General features: G+C 46.5%; 10 non-coding genes across 10 annotated transcripts; all 10 read left to right on the forward strand.

The window, feature by feature from the left end:
* The first annotated feature begins 58 nt into the window (after positions 1-58).
* On the forward strand, positions 59-277 carry LOC136592812 (small nucleolar RNA U3). The gene has a single exon (XR_010788141.1). It is a non-coding gene; the product is annotated as a small nucleolar RNA U3 (small nucleolar RNA).
* Positions 278-1,742: 1,465 nt separating this feature from the next.
* LOC136593425 (small nucleolar RNA U3) lies at positions 1,743-1,961 on the forward strand. The gene has a single exon (XR_010788233.1). It is a non-coding gene; the product is annotated as a small nucleolar RNA U3 (small nucleolar RNA).
* A 1,465-nt stretch (positions 1,962-3,426) lies between these two features.
* On the forward strand, positions 3,427-3,645 carry LOC136592637 (small nucleolar RNA U3). Its single transcript, XR_010788120.1, has one exon. It is a non-coding gene; the product is annotated as a small nucleolar RNA U3 (small nucleolar RNA).
* Positions 3,646-5,110: 1,465 nt separating this feature from the next.
* On the forward strand, positions 5,111-5,329 carry LOC136593110 (small nucleolar RNA U3). The gene has a single exon (XR_010788167.1). It is a non-coding gene; the product is annotated as a small nucleolar RNA U3 (small nucleolar RNA).
* Positions 5,330-6,794: 1,465 nt separating this feature from the next.
* LOC136595044 (small nucleolar RNA U3) lies at positions 6,795-7,013 on the forward strand. The gene has a single exon (XR_010788656.1). It is a non-coding gene; the product is annotated as a small nucleolar RNA U3 (small nucleolar RNA).
* A 1,465-nt stretch (positions 7,014-8,478) lies between these two features.
* On the forward strand, positions 8,479-8,697 carry LOC136595055 (small nucleolar RNA U3). Its single transcript, XR_010788657.1, has one exon. It is a non-coding gene; the product is annotated as a small nucleolar RNA U3 (small nucleolar RNA).
* A 1,466-nt stretch (positions 8,698-10,163) lies between these two features.
* Positions 10,164-10,382, forward strand: LOC136593315 (small nucleolar RNA U3). Its single transcript, XR_010788224.1, has one exon. It is a non-coding gene; the product is annotated as a small nucleolar RNA U3 (small nucleolar RNA).
* A 1,465-nt stretch (positions 10,383-11,847) lies between these two features.
* On the forward strand, positions 11,848-12,066 carry LOC136593326 (small nucleolar RNA U3). Its single transcript, XR_010788225.1, has one exon. It is a non-coding gene; the product is annotated as a small nucleolar RNA U3 (small nucleolar RNA).
* A 1,465-nt stretch (positions 12,067-13,531) lies between these two features.
* Positions 13,532-13,750, forward strand: LOC136593392 (small nucleolar RNA U3). Its single transcript, XR_010788230.1, has one exon. It is a non-coding gene; the product is annotated as a small nucleolar RNA U3 (small nucleolar RNA).
* A 1,465-nt stretch (positions 13,751-15,215) lies between these two features.
* Positions 15,216-15,434, forward strand: LOC136592546 (small nucleolar RNA U3). The gene has a single exon (XR_010788102.1). It is a non-coding gene; the product is annotated as a small nucleolar RNA U3 (small nucleolar RNA).
* The last annotated feature ends 955 nt before the right edge of the window (positions 15,435-16,389 follow it).

Below are 16,389 nucleotides of genomic sequence, written 5' to 3' on the forward strand. Positions count from 1 at the left end.
CACAATACTACGTGGTAGCCTGCAGGGTGGGGGAAGTCAATGCAGAGAATAGCAGGTTAAGACTATACTTTCAGGGATCATTTCTAAAGTGTTTAACTTGGGAAACTGCATCCTAAAGTGTGCCAACCTACCAACCATGAGGAGGAGCTGTAGTGATCTCCTCTGAGCGTGAAGTGAGCTCTCAGTTCTGCTTTGTTGCAGGTGCTGATTGCTGTTGATGACCGTTCTCCTTCTCTGTTACAGGGAAGGTGGAGGAGGAGATCACAAGCTGAGTGGTTGTTGCTGTTTTTGAAGTCTTTGGTAATATCAGAAAGTAGTGAATCATTCAGCATCCTTGCAGGATGAATGGAAGATTTGGGAGCAGCTACCTTCATTCAATCAACCTTCAGTATTCTAAAATGTAATTCATCTGAATCTTTAGAGTTTAATTCATTGAAGTTAGCTGAAGCCCCATTTACTTACACGGAACAGCTGTCGGGCAAACGATGCCCGATGCTCCTCCTCTTATGTACTCGCTCCCATGCTGCTGCACAGGAGTGAGTAACGTTGGCTCGCAGCGGGCGGCTGGAGGGGATTTCACTCCTCGCTCTTCCCCGACCCTCTCCATTCACTCAACACAGTGGCCGTTCAGGCCTGCTCCTCTTCTATTAGGTCTGTTTCTTATAAAAAGGTTGCATCCTTCAAGCCTTGTATTCCAATCGTGTATCATCCCACCACGTTTCTGTGATGCCTATGACATCATATTTCTCTTCCTGTCTTAGGGGCTCCAATTCGCCTTGTTGGTTTCCTATGCTCTGTGCATTTGTATTGAAGCATTTTAGTTTGTGACAGGTGTCTCTTGCTCCTCTACTTTCCTTCTGAATTTTTTTTGTCTTTGATCTTTCTTTCCCCTTCTAATAGCAAGGTTCTCAGATGTATTAATTAGTCGTATATTTTTGCCTAGCCTTTCCCTTCCCTTCCCATATTGTTCTAGCTTAAAGCTCTCCTGATGAGTGTAGCAAGGCACCTGTCAAGTATTTGCTTACCTGCCTTTGTAAGTTGCAAGCCATCTCTAGCAAGGAGTTCATCATATGAGTAATTCACTCCATGGTCTAGAAATCCAAATCTTTGCTGACGGCAACATCGACGTAGTCAGTTGTTCACCCGTAGAGTCCTGTTCCATCTCCTTACTCCGTGGCCATCCACTGGCAGGATGGACGACAAGACCACCTGTGCTCCTAGTTCCTTCATTTCCCTGCCGAGGTCTTCAAAGTCTCTGCAGATAGTTGCAAGGTCCTTTTGGGCAGTGTCATTTGTCCCAACTTGTATCAGTAGGAATGGGTAGTGGTCTGAAAGACTGAAGAGTCTTGATCAGACACATCTTTGATTTGCGCACCTGGAAGACAGCACAACTCTTGCGAGATTATGTCAGGTCTGCACATTCTCTTCCCCGAGCTCCAATCTCTGGTGTGGCGATGTCCTCCGAGCCACCAGACCAAGCTAAACCCAGCAATGTGCCCGCCCGCGGCGAGTCCTCCCAGAACGCACCGGGAACATGCAAATTATTTTCCTTGAGCGCCAATCTCCGGTCTGTTAATGAAATGATTCCCATATTACACTATACCATACAGTACGCATGGATATTGGTATTAGATGCCTGGACAGCTAACAGAAAGAAAGCGAGCGGTGGACTAAAGTTCTTCTCCACAATACTACGTGGTAGCCTGCAGGGTGGGGGAAGTCAATGCAGAGATTAGCAGGTTAAGACTATACTTTCAGGGATCATTTCTAAAGTGTTTAACTTGGGAAACTGCATCCTAAAGTGTGCCAACCTACCAACCAGGAGGAGGAGCTGTAGTGATCTCCTCTGAGCGTGAAGTGAGCTCTCAGTTCTGCTTCGTTGCAGGTGCTGATTGCTGTTGATGACCGTTCTCCTTCTCTGTTACAGGGAAGGTGGAGGAGGAGATCACAAGCTGAGTGGTTGATGCTGTTTTTGAAGTCTTTGGTAATATCAGAAAGTAGTGAATCATTCAGCATCCTTGCAGGATGAATGGAAGATTTGGGAGCAGCTACCTTCATTCAATCAACCTTCAGTATCCTAAAATGTAATTCATCTGAACCTTTAGAGTTTAATTCATTGAAGTTAGCTGAAGCCCCATTTACTTACACGGAACGGCTGTCGGGCAAACGATGCCCGATGCTCCTCCTCTTATGTACTCGCTCCCATGCTGCTGCACAGGAGTGAGTAACGTTGGCTCGCAGCGGGCGGCTGGAGGGGATTTCACTCCTCGCTCTTCCCCGACCCTCTCCATTCACTCAACACAGTGGCCGTTCAGGCCTGCTCCTCTTCTATTAGGTCTGTTTCTTATAAAAAGGTTGCATCCTTCAAGCCTTGTATTCCAATCGTGTATCATCCCACCACGTTTCTGTGATGCCTATGACATCATATTTCTCTTCCTGTCTTAGGGGCTCCAATTCGCCTTGTTGGTTTCCTATGCTCTGTGCATTTGTATTGAAGCATTTTAGTTTGTGACAGGTGTCTCTTGCTCCTCTACTTTCCTTCTGAATTTTTTTTGTCTTTGATCTTTCTTTCCCCTTCTAATAGCAAGGTTCTCAGATGTATTAATTAGTCGTATATTTTTGCCTAGCCTTTCCCTTCCCTTCCCATATTGTTCTAGCTTAAAGCTCTCCTGATGAGTGTAGCAAGGCACCTGTCAAGTATTTGCTTACCTGCCTTTGTAAGTTGCAAGCCATCTCTAGCAAGGAGTTCATCATATGAGTAATTCACTCCATGGTCTAGAAATCCAAATCTTTGCTGACGGCAACATCGACGTAGTCAGTTGTTCACCCGTAGAGTCCTGTTCCATCTCCTTACTCCGTGGCCATCCACTGGCAGGATGGACGACAAGACCACCTGTGCTCCTAGTTCCTTCATTTCCCTGCCGAGGTCTTCAAAGTCTCTGCAGATAGTTGCAAGGTCCTTTTGGGCAGTGTCATTTGTCCCAACTTGTATCAGTAGGAATGGGTAGTGGTCTGAAAGACTGAAGAGTCTTGATCAGACACATCTTTGATTTGCGCACCTGGAAGACAGCACAACTCTTGCGAGATTATGTCAGGTCTGCACATTCTCTTCCCCGAGCTCCAATCTCTGGTGTGGCGATGTCCTCCGAGCCACCAGACCAAGCTAAACCCAGGAATGTGCCCGCCCGCGGCGAGTCTTCCCAGAACGCACCGGGAACATGCAAATTATTTTCCTTGAGCGCCAATCTCCGGTCTGTTAATGAAATGATTCCCATATTACACTATACCATACAGTACGCATGGATATTGGTATTAGATGCCTGGACAGCTAACAGAGAGAAAGCGAGCGGTGGACTAAAGTTCTTCTCCACAATACTACGTGGTAGCCTGCAGGGTGGGGGAAGTCAATGCAGAGAATAGCAGGTTAAGACTATACTTTCAGGGATCATTTCTAAAGTGTTTAACTTGGGAAACTGCATCCTAAAGTGTGCCAACCTACCAACCACGAGGAGGAGCTGTAGTGATCTCCTCTGAGCGTGAAGTGAGCTCTCAGTTCTGCTTCGTTGCAGGTGCTGATTGCTGTTGATGACCGTTCTCCTTCTCAGTTACAGGGAAGGTGGAGGAGGAGATCACAAGCTGAGTGGTTGTTGCTGTTTTTGAAATCTTTGGTAATATCAGAAAGTAGTGAATCATTCAGCATCCTTGCAGGATGAATGGAAGATTTGGGAGCAGCTACCTTCATTCAATCAACCTTCAGTATCCTAAAATGTAATTCATCTGAACCTTTAGAGTTTAATTCATTGAAGTTAGCTGAAGCCCCATTTACTTACACGGAACGGCTGTCGGGCAAACGATGCCCGATGCTCCTCCTCTTATGTACTCGCTCCCATGCTGCTGCACAGGAGTGAGTAACGTTGGCTCGCAGCGGGCGGCTGGAGGGGATTTCACTCCTCGCTCTTCCCCGACCCTCTCCATTCACTCAACACAGCGGCCGTTCAGGCCTGCTCCTCTTCTATTAGGTCTGTTTCTTATAAAAAGGTTGCATCCTTCAAGCCTTGTATTCCAATTGTGTATCATCCCACCACGTTTCTGTGATGCCTATGACATCATATTTCTCTTCCTGTCTTAGGGGCTCCAATTCGCCTTGTTGGTTTCCTATGCTCTGTGCATTTGTATTGAAGCATTTTAGTTTGTGACAGGTGTCTCTTGCTCCTCTACTTTCCTTCTGAATTTTTTTTGTCTTTGATCTTTCTTTCCCCTTCTAATAGCAAGGTTCTCAGATGTATTAATTAGTCGTATATTTTTGCCTAGCCTTTCCCTTCCCTTCCCATATTGTTCTAGCTTAAAGCTCTCCTGATGAGTGTAGCAAGGCACCTGTCAAGTATTTGCTTACCTGCCTTTGTAAGTTGCAAGCCATCTCTAGCAAGGAGTTCATCATATGAGTAATTCACTCCATGGTCTAGAAATCCAAATCTTTGCTGACGGCAACATCGACATAGTCAGTTGTTCACCCGTAGAGTCCTGTTCCATCTCCTTACTCCGTGGCCATCCACTGGCAGGATGGACGACAAGACCACCTGTGCTCCTAGTTCCTTCATTTCCCTGCCGAGGTCTTCAAAGTCTCTGCAGATAGTTGCAAGGTCCTTTTGGGCAGTGTCATTTGTCCCAACTTGTATCAGTAGGAATGGGTAGTGGTCTGAAAGACTGAAGAGTCTTGATCAGACACATCTTTGATTTGCGCACCTGGAAGACAGCACAACTCTTGCGAGATTATGTCAGGTCTGCACATTCTCTTCCCCGAGCTCCAATCTCTGGTGTGGCGATGTCCTCCGAGCCACCAGACCAAGCTAAACCCAGCAATGTGCCCGCCCGCGGCGAGTCTTCCCAGAACGCACCGGGAACATGCAAATTATTTTCCTTGAGCGCCAATCTCCGGTCTGTTAATGAAATGATTCCCATATTACACTATACCATACAGTACGCATGGATATTGGTATTAGATGCCTGGACAGCTAACAGAGAGAAAGCGAGCGGTGGACTAAAGTTCTTCTCCACAATACTACGTGGTAGCCTGCAGGGTGGGGGAAGTCAATGCAGAGAATAGCAGGTTAAGACTATACTTTCAGGGATCATTTCTAAAGTGTTTAACTTGGGAAACTGCATCCTAAAGTGTGCCAACCTACCAACCACGAGGAGGAGCTGTAGTGATCTCCTCTGAGCGTGAAGTGAGCTCTCAGTTCTGCTTCGTTGCAGGTGCTGATTGCTGTTGATGACCGTTTTTCTTCTCTGTTACAGGGAAGGTGGAGGAGGAGATCACAAGCTGAGTGGTTGTTGCTGTTTTTGAAATCTTTGGTAATATCAGAAAGTAGTGAATCATTCAGCATCCTTGCAGGATGAATGGAAGATTTGGGAGCAGCTACCTTCATTCAATCAACCTTCAGTATCCTAAAATGTAATTCATCTGAACCTTTAGAGTTTAATTCATTGAAGTTAGCTGAAGCCCCATTTACTTACACGGAACGGCTGTCGGGCAAACGATGCCCGATGCTCCTCCTCTTATGTACTCGCTCCCATGCTGCTGCACAGGAGTGAGTAACGTTGGCTCGCAGCGGGCGGCTGGAGGGGATTTCACTCCTCGCTCTTCCCCGACCCTCTCCATTCACTCAACACAGCGGCCGTTCAGGCCTGCTCCTCTTCTATTAGGTCTGTTTCTTATAAAAAGGTTGCATCCTTCAAGCCTTGTATTCCAATCGTGTATCATCCCACCACGTTTCTGTGATGCCTATGACATCATATTTCTCTTCCTGTCTTAGGGGCTCCAATTCGCCTTGTTGGTTTCCTATGCTCTGTGCATTTGTATTGAAGCATTTTAGTTTGTGACAGGTGTCTCTTGCTCCTCTACTTTCCTTCTGAATTTTTTTTGTCTTTGATCTTTCTTTCCCCTTCTAATAGCAAGGTTCTCAGATGTATTAATTAGTCGTATATTTTTGCCTAGCCTTTCCCTTCCCTTCCCATACTGTTCTAGCTTAAAGCTCTCCTGATGAGTGTAGCAAGGCACCTGTCAAGTATTTGCTTACCTGCCTTTGTAAGTTGCAAGCCATCTCTAGCAAGGAGTTCATCATATGAGTAATTCACTCCATGGTCTAGAAATCCAAATCTTTGCTGACGGCAACATCGACGTAGTCAGTTGTTCACCCGTAGAGTCCTGTTCCATCTCCTTACTCCGTGGCCATCCACTGGCAGGATGGACGACAAGACCACCTGTGCTCCTAGTTCCTTCATTTCCCTGCCGAGGTCTTCAAAGTCTCTGCAGATAGTTGCAAGGTCCTTTTGGGCAGTGTCATTTGTCCCAACTTGTATCAGTAGGAATGGGTAGTGGTCTGAAAGACTGAAGAGTCTTGATCAGACACATCTTTGATTTGCGCACCTGGAAGACAGCACAACTCTTGCGAGATTATGTCAGGTCTGCACATTCTCTTCCCCGAGCTCCAATCTCTGGTGTGGCGATGTCCTCCGAGCCACCAGACCAAGCTAAACCCAGGAATGTGCCCGCCCGCGGCGAGTCTTCCCAGAACGCACCGGGAACATGCAAATTATTTTCCTTGAGCGCCAATCTCCGGTCTGTTAATGAAATGATTCCCATATTACACTATACCATACAGTACGCATGGATATTGGTATTAGATGCCTGGACAGCTAACAGAGAGAAAGCGAGCGGTGGACTAAAGTTCTTCTCCACAATACTACGTGGTAGCCTGCAGGGTGGGGGAAGTCAATGCAGAGAATAGCAGGTTAAGACTATACTTTCAGGGATCATTTCTAAAGTGTTTAACTTGGGAAACTGCATCCTAAAGTGTGCCAACCTACCAACCACGAGGAGGAGCTGTAGTGATCTCCTCTGAGCGTGAAGTGAGCTCTCAGTTCTGCTTCGTTGCAGGTGCTGATTGCTGTTGATGACCGTTCTCCTTCTCTGTTACAGGGAAGGTGGAGGAGGAGATCACAAGCTGAGTGGTTGTTGCTGTTTTTGAAATCTTTGGTAATATCAGAAAGTAGTGAATCATTCAGCATCCTTGCAGGATGAATGGAAGATTTGGGAGCAGCTACCTTCATTCAATCAACCTTCAGTATCCTAAAATGTAATTCATCTGAACCTTTAGAGTTTAATTCATTGAAGTTAGCTGAAGCCCCATTTACTTACACGGAACGGCTGTCGGGCAAACGATGCCCGATGCTCCTCCTCTTATGTACTCGCTCCCATGCTGCTGCACAGGAGTGAGTAACGTTGGCTCGCAGCGGGCGGCTGGAGGGGATTTCACTCCTCGCTCTTCCCCGATCCTCTCCATTCACTCAACACAGCGGCCGTTCAGGCCTGCTCCTCTTCTATTAGGTCTGTTTCTTATAAAAAGGTTGCATCCTTCAAGCCTTGTATTCCAATCGTGTATCATCCCACCACGTTTCTGTGATGCCTATGACATCATATTTCTCTTCCTGTCTTAGGGGCTCCAATTCGCCTTGTTGGTTTCCTATGCTCTGTGCATTTGTATTGAAGCATTTTAGTTTGTGACAGGTGTCTCTTGCTCCTCTACTTTCCTTCTGAATTTTTTTTGTCTTTGATCTTTCTTTCCCCTTCTAATAGCAAGGTTCTCAGATGTATTAATTAGTCGTATATTTTTGCCTAGCCTTTCCCTTCCCTTCCCATATTGTTCTAGCTTAAAGCTCTCCTGATGAGTGTAGCAAGGCACCTGTCAAGTATTTGCTTACCTGCCTTTGTAAGTTGCAAGCCATCTCTAGCAAGGAGTTCATCATATGAGTAATTCACTCCATGGTCTAGAAATCCAAATCTTTGCTGACGGCAACATCGACGTAGTCAGTTGTTCACCCGTAGAGTCCTGTTCCATCTCCTTACTCCGTGGCCATCCACTGGCAGGATGGACGACAAGACCACCTGTGCTCCTAGTTCCTTCATTTCCCTGCCGAGGTCTTCAAAGTCTCTGCAGATAGTTGCAAGGTCCTTTTGGGCAGTGTCATTTGTCCCAACTTGTATCAGTAGGAATGGGTAGTGGTCTGAAAGACTGAAGAGTCTTGATCAGACACATCTTTGATTTGCGCACCTGGAAGACAGCACAACTCTTGCGAGATTATGTCAGGTCTGCACATTCTCTTCCCCGAGCTCCAATCTCTGGTGTGGCGATGTCCTCCGAGCCACCAGACCAAGCTAAACCCAGCAATGTGCCCGCCCGCGGCGAGTCCTCCCAGAACGCACCGGGAACATGCAAATTATTTTCCTTGAGCGCCAATCTCCGGTCTGTTAATGAAATGATTCCCATATTACACTATACCATACAGTACGCATGGATATTGGTATTAGATGCCTGGACAGCTAACAGAGAGAAAGCGAGCGGTGGACTAAAGTTCTTCTCCACAATACTACGTGGTAGCCTGCAGGGTGGGGGAAGTCAATGCAGAGAATAGCAGGTTAAGACTATACTTTCAGGGATCATTTCTAAAGTGTTTAACTTGGGAAACTGCATCCTAAAGTGTGCCAACCTACCAACCACGAGGAGGAGCTGTAGTGATCTCCTCTGAGCGTGAAGTGAGCTCTCAGTTCTGCTTCGTTGCAGGTGCTGATTGCTGTTGATGACCGTTCTCCTTCTCTGTTACAGGGAAGGTGGAGGAGGAGATCACAAGCTGAGTGGTTGTTGCTGTTTTTGAAATCTTTGGTAATATCAGAAAGTAGTGAATCATTCAGCATCCTTGCAGGATGAATGGAAGATTTGGGAGCAGCTACCTTCATTCAATCAACCTTCAGTATCCTAAAATGTAATTCATCTGAACCTTTAGAGTTTAATTCATTGAAGTTAGCTGAAGCCCCATTTACTTACACGGAACGGCTGTCGGGCAAACGATGCCCGATGCTCCTCCTCTTATGTACTCGCTCCCATGCTGCTGCACAGGAGTGAGTAACGTTGGCTCGCAGCGGGCGGCTGGAGGGGATTTCACTCCTCGCTCTTCCCCGACCCTCTCCATTCACTCAACACAGCGGCCGTTCAGGCCTGCTCCTCTTCTATTAGGTCTGTTTCTTATAAAAAGGTTGCATCCTTCAAGCCTTGTATTCCAATCGTGTATCATCCCACCACGTTTCTGTGATGCCTATGACATCATATTTCTCTTCCTGTCTTAGGGGCTCCAATTCGCCTTGTTGGTTTCCTATGCTCTGTGCATTTGTATTGAAGCATTTTAGTTTGTGACAGGTGTCTCTTGCTCCTCTACTTTCCTTCTGAATTTTTTTTGTCTTTGATCTTTCTTTCCCCTTCTAATAGCAAGGTTCTCAGATGTATTAATTAGTCGTATATTTTTGCCTAGCCTTTCCCTTCCCTTCCCATATTGTTCTAGCTTAAAGCTCTCCTGATGAGTGTAGCAAGGCACCTGTCAAGTATTTGCTTACCTGCCTTTGTAAGTTGCAAGCCATCTCTAGCAAGGAGTTCATCATATGAGTAATTCACTCCATGGTCTAGAAATCCAAATCTTTGCTGACGGCAACATCGACGTAGTCAGTTGTTCACCCGTAGAGTCCTGTTCCATCTCCTTACTCCGTGGCCATCCACTGGCAGGATGGACGACAAGACCACCTGTGCTCCTAGTTCCTTCATTTCCCTGCCGAGGTCTTCAAAGTCTCTGCAGATAGTTGCAAGGTCCTTTTGGGCAGTGTCATTTGTCCCAACTTGTATCAGTAGGAATGGGTAGTGGTCTGAAAGACTGAAGAGTCTTGATCAGACACATCTTCTGATTTGCGCACCTGGAAGACAGCACAACTCTTGCGAGATTATGTCAGGTCTGCACATTCTCTTCCCCGAGCTCCAATCTCTGGTGTGGCGATGTCCTCCGAGCCACCAGACCAAGCTAAACCCAGCAATGTGCCCGCCCGCGGCGAGTCTTCCCAGAACGCACCGGGAACATGCAAATTATTTTCCTTGAGCGCCAATCTCCGGTCTGTTAATGAAATGATTCCCATATTACACTATACCATACAGTACGCATGGATATTGGTATTAGATGCCTGGACAGCTAACAGAGAGAAAGCGAGCGGTGGACTAAAGTTCTTCTCCACAATACTACGTGGTAGCCTGCAGGGTGGGGGAAGTCAATGCAGAGAATAGCAGGTTAAGACTATACTTTCAGGGATCATTTCTAAAGTGTTTAACTTGGGAAACTGCATCCTAAAGTGTGCCAACCTACCAACCACGAGGAGGAGCTGTAGTGATCTCCTCTGAGCGTGAAGTGAGCTCTCAGTTCTGCTTCGTTGCAGGTGCTGATTGCTGTTGATGACCGTTCTCCTTCTCTGTTACAGGGAAGGTGGAGGAGGAGATCACAAGGTGAGTGGTTGTTGCTGTTTTTGAAATCTTTAGTAATATCAGAAAGTAGTGAATCATTCAGCATCCTTGCAGGATGAATGGAAGATTTGGGAGCAGCTACCTTCATTCAATCAACCTTCAGTATCCTAAAATGTAATTCATCTGAACCTTTAGAGTTTAATTCATTGAAGTTAGCTGAAGCCCCATTTACTTACACGGAACGGCTGTCGGGCAAACGATGCCCGATGCTCCTCCTCTTATGTACTCGCTCCCATGCTGCTGCACAGGAGTGAGTAACGTTGGCTCGCAGCGGGCGGCTGGAGGGGATTTCACTCCTCGCTCTTCCCCGACCCTCTCCATTCACTCAACACAGCGGCCGTTCAGGCCTGCTCCTCTTCTATTAGGTCTGTTTCTTATAGAAAGGTTGCATCCTTCAAGCCTTGTATTCCAATCGTGTATCATCCCACCACGTTTCTGTGATGCCTATGACATCATATTTCTCTTCCTGTCTTAGGGGCTCCAATTCGCCTTGTTGGTTTCCTATGCTCTGTGCATTTGTATTGAAGCATTTTAGTTTGTGACAGGTGTCTCTTGCTCCTCTACTTTCCTTCTGAATTTTTTTTGTCTTTGATCTTTCTTTCCCCTTCTAATAGCAAGGTTCTCAGATGTATTAATTAGTCGTATATTTTTGCCTAGCCTTTCCCTTCCCTTCCCATATTGTTCTAGCTTAAAGCTCTCCTGATGAGTGTAGCAAGGCACCTGTCAAGTATTTGCTTACCTGCCTTTGTAAGTTGCAAGCCATCTCTAGCAAGGAGTTCATCATATGAGTAATTCACTCCATGGTCTAGAAATCCAAATCTTTGCTGACGGCAACATCGACGTAGTCAGTTGTTCACCCGTAGAGTCCTGTTCCATCTCCTTACTCCGTGGCCATCCACTGGCAGGATGGACGACAAGACCACCTGTGCTCCTAGTTCCTTCATTTCCCTGCCGAGGTCTTCAAAGTCTCTGCAGATAGTTGCAAGGTCCTTTTGGGCAGTGTCATTTGTCCCAACTTGTATCAGTAGGAATGGGTAGTGGTCTGAAAGACTGAAGAGTCTTGATCAGACACATCTTTGATTTGCGCACCTGGAAGACAGCACAACTCTTGCGAGATTATGTCAGGTCTGCACATTCTCTTCCCCGAGCTCCAATCTCTGGTGTGGCGATGTCCTCCGAGCCACCAGACCAAGCTAAACCCAGCAATGTGCCCGCCCGCGGCGAGTCTTCCCAGAACGCACCGGGAACATGCAAATTATTTTCCTTGAGCGCCAATCTCCGGTCTGTTAATGAAATGATTCCCATATTACACTATACCATACAGTACGCATGGATATTGGTATTAGATGCCTGGACAGCTAACAGAGAGAAAGCGAGCGGTGGACTAAAGTTCTTCTCCACAATACTACGTGGTAGCCTGCAGGGTGGGGGAAGTCAATGCAGAGAATAGCAGGTTAAGACTATACTTTCAGGGATCATTTCTAAAGTGTTTAACTTGGGAAACTGCATCCTAAAGTGTGCCAACCTACCAACCACGAGGAGGAGCTGTAGTGATCTCCTCTGAGCGTGAAGTGAGCTCTCAGTTCTGCTTCGTTGCAGGTGCTGATTGCTGTTGATGACCGTTCTCCTTCTCTGTTACAGGGAAGGTGGAGGAGGAGATCACAAGGTGAGTGGTTGTTGCTGTTTTTGAAATCTTTAGTAATATCAGAAAGTAGTGAATCATTCAGCATCCTTGCAGGATGAATGGAAGATTTGGGAGCAGCTACCTTCATTCAATCAACCTTCAGTATCCTAAAATGTAATTCATCTGAACCTTTAGAGTTTAATTCATTGAAGTTAGCTGAAGCCCCATTTACTTACACGGAACGGCTGTCGGGCAAACGATGCCCGATGCTCCTCCTCTTATGTACTCGCTCCCATGCTGCTGCACAGGAGTGAGTAACGTTGGCTCGCAGCGGGCGGCTGGAGGGGATTTCACTCCTCGCTCTTCCCCGACCCTCTCCATTCACTCAACACAGCGGCCGTTCAGGCCTGCTCCTCTTCTATTAGGTCTGTTTCTTATAAAAAGGTTGCATCCTTCAAGCCTTGTATTCCAATCGTGTATCATCCCACCACGTTTCTGTGATGCCTATGACATCATATTTCTCTTCCTGTCTTAGGGGCTCCAATTCGCCTTGTTGGTTTCCTATGCTCTGTGCATTTGTATTGAAGCATTTTAGTTTGTGACAGGTGTCTCTTGCTCCTCTACTTTCCTTCTGAATTTTTTTTGTCTTTGATCTTTCTTTCCCCTTCTAATAGCAAGGTTCTCAGATGTATTAATTAGTCGTATATTTTTGCCTAGCCTTTCCCTTCCCTTCCCATATTGTTCTAGCTTAAAGCTCTCCTGATGAGTGTAGCAAGGCACCTGTCAAGTATTTGCTTACCTGCCTTTGTAAGTTGCAAGCCATCTCTAGCAAGGAGTTCATCATATGAGTAATTCACTCCATGGTCTAGAAATCCAAATCTTTGCTGACGGCAACATCGACGTAGTCAGTTGTTCACCCGTAGAGTCCTGTTCCATCTCCTTACTCCGTGGCCATCCACTGGCAGGATGGACGACAAGACCACCTGTGCTCCTAGTTCCTTCATTTCCCTGCCGAGGTCTTCAAAGTCTCTGCAGATAGTTGCAAGGTCCTTTTGGGCAGTGTCATTTGTCCCAACTTGTATCAGTAGGAATGGGTAGTGGTCTGAAAGACTGAAGAGTCTTGATCAGACACATCTTTGATTTGCGCACCTGGAAGACAGCACAACTCTTGCGAGATTATGTCAGGTCTGCACATTCTCTTCCCCGAGCTCCAATCTCTGGTGTGGCGATGTCCTCCGAGCCACCAGACCAAGCTAAACCCAGCAATGTGCCCGCCCGCGGCGAGTCTTCCCAGAACGCACCGGGAACATGCAAATTATTTTCCTTGAGCGCCAATCTCCGGTCTGTTAATGAAATGATTCCCATATTACACTATACCATACAGTACGCATGGATATTGGTATTAGATGCCTGGACAGCTAACAGAGAGAAAGCGAGCGGTGGACTAAAGTTCTTCTCCACAATACTACGTGGTAGCCTGCAGGGTGGGGGAAGTCAATGTAGAGAATAGCAGGTTAAGACTATACTTTCAGGGATCATTTCTAAAGTGTTTAACTTGGGAAACTGCATCCTAAAGTGTGCCAACCTACCAACCACGAGGAGGAGCTGTAGTGATCTCCTCTGAGTGTGAAGTGAGCTCTCAGTTCTGCTTCGTTGCAGGTGCTGATTGCTGTTGATGACCGTTTTCCTTCTCTGTTACAGGGAAGGTGGAGGAGGAGATCACAAGCTGAGTGGTTGTTGCTGTTTTTGAAATCTTTGGTAATATCAGAAAGTAGTGAATCATTCAGCATCCTTGCAGGATGAATGGAAGATTTGGGAGCAGCTACCTTCATTCAATCAACCTTCAGTATCCTAAAATGTAATTCATCTGAACCTTTAGAGTTTAATTCATTGAAGTTAGCTGAAGCCCCATTTACTTACACGGAACGGCTGTTGGGCAAACGATGCCCGATGCTCCTCCTCTTATGTACTCGCTCCCATGCTGCTGCACAGGAGTGAGTAACGTTGGCTCGCAGCGGGCGGCTGGAGGGGATTTCACTCCTCGCTCTTCCCCGACCCTCTCCATTCACTCAACACAGCGGCCGTTCAGGCCTGCTCCTCTTCTATTAGGTCTGTTTCTTATAAAAAGGTTGCATCCTTCAAGCCTTGTATTCCAATCGTGTATCATCCCACCACGTTTCTGTGATGCCTATGACATCATATTTCTCTTCCTGTCTTAGGGGCTCCAATTCGCCTTGTTGGTTTCCTATGCTCTGTGCATTTGTATTGAAGCATTTTAGTTTGTGACAGGTGTCTCTTGCTCCTCTACTTTCCTTCTGAATTTTTTTTGTCTTTGATCTTTCTTTCCCCTTCTAATAGCAAGGTTCTCAGATGTATTAATTAGTCGTATATTTTTGCCTAGCCTTTCCCTTCCCTTCCCATATTGTTCTAGCTTAAAGCTCTCCTGATGAGTGTAGCAAGGCACCTGTCAAGTATTTGCTTACCTGCCTTTGTAAGTTGCAAGCCATCTCTAGCAAGGAGTTCATCATATGAGTAATTCACTCCATGGTCTAGAAATCCAAATCTTTGCTGACGGCAACATCGACGTAGTCAGTTGTTCACCCGTAGAGTCCTGTTCCATCTCCTTACTCCGTGGCCATCCACTGGCAGGATGGACGACAAGACCACCTGTGCTCCTAGTTCCTTCATTTCCCTGCCGAGGTCTTCAAAGCCTCTGCAGATAGTTGCAAGGTCCTTTTGGGCAGTGTCATTTGTCCCAACTTGTATCAGTAGGAATGGGTAGTGGTCTGAAAGACTGAAGAGTCTTGATCAGACACATCTTTGATTTGCGCACCTGGAAGACAGCACAACTCTTGCGAGATTATGTCAGGTCTGCACATTCTCTTCCCCGAGCTCCAATCTCTGGTGTGGCGATGTCCTCCGAGCCACCAGACCAAGCTAAACCTAGCAATGTGCCTGCCCGCGGCGAGTCTTCCCAGAACGCACCGGGAACATGCAAATTATTTTCCTTGAGCGCCAATCTCCGGTCTGTTAATGAAATGATTCCCATATTACACTATACCATACAGTACGCATGGATATTGGTATTAGATGCCTGGACAGCTAACAGAGAGAAAGCGAGCGGTGGACTAAAGTTCTTCTCCACAATACTACGTGGTAGCCTGCAGGGTGGGGGAAGTCAATGCAGAGAATAGCAGGTTAAGACTATACTTTCAGGGATCATTTCTAAAGTGTTTAACTTGGGAAACTGCATCCTAAAGTGTGCCAACCTACCAACCACGAGGAGGAGCTGTAGTGATCTCCTCTGAGCGTGAAGTGAGCTCTCAGTTCTGCTTCGTTGCAGGTGCTGATTGCTGTTGATGACCGTTCTCCTTCTCTGTTACAGGGAAGGTGGAGGAGGAGATCACAAGCTGAGTGGTTGTTGCTGTTTTTGAAATCTTTAGTAATATCAGAAAGTAGTGAATCATTCAGCATCCTTGCAGGATGAATGGAAGATTTGGGAGCAGCTACCTTCATTCAATCAACCTTCAGTATCCTAAAATGTAATTCATCTGAACCTTTAGAGTTTAATTCATTGAAGTTAGCTGAAGCCCCATTTACTTACACGGAACGGCTGTCGGGCAAACGATGCCCGATGCTCCTCCTCTTATGTACTCGCTCCCATGCTGCTGCACAGGAGTGAGTAACGTTGGCTCGCAGCGGGCGGCTGGAGGGGATTTCACTCCTCGCTCTTCCCCGACCCTCTCCATTCACTCAACACAGCGGCCGTTCAGGCCTGCTCCTCTTCTATTAGGTCTGTTTCTTATAAAAAGGTTGCATCCTTCAAGCCTTGTATTCCAATCGTGTATCATCCCACCACGTTTCTGTGATGCCTATGACATCATATTTCTCTTCCTGTCTTAGGGGCTCCAATTCGCCTTGTTGGTTTCCTATGCTCTGTGCATTTGTATTGAAGCATTTTAGTTTGTGACAGGTGTCTCTTGCTCCTCTACTTTCCTTCTGAATTTTTTTTGTCTTTGATCTTTCTTTCCCCTTCTAATAGCAAGGTTCTCAGATGTATTAATTAGTCGTATATTTTTGCCTAACCTTTCCCTTCCCTTCCCATATTGTTCTAGCTTAAAGCTCTCCTGATGAGTGTAGCAAGGCACCTGTCAAGTATTTGCTTACCTGCCTTTGTAAGTTGCAAGCCATCTCTAGCAAGGAGTTCATCATATGAGTAATTCACTCCATGGTCTAGAAATCCAAATCTTTGCTGACGGCAACATCGACGTAGTCAGTTGTTCACCCGTAGAGTCCTGTTCCATCTCCTTACTCCGTGGCCATCCACTGGCAGGATGGACGACAAGACCACCTGTGCTCCTAGTTCCTTCATTT

This window comes from Eleutherodactylus coqui, chromosome 1 (genome assembly GCF_035609145.1).
Source record: "Eleutherodactylus coqui strain aEleCoq1 chromosome 1, aEleCoq1.hap1, whole genome shotgun sequence".
NCBI classification, from domain to species: domain Eukaryota; kingdom Metazoa; phylum Chordata; class Amphibia; order Anura; family Eleutherodactylidae; genus Eleutherodactylus; species Eleutherodactylus coqui.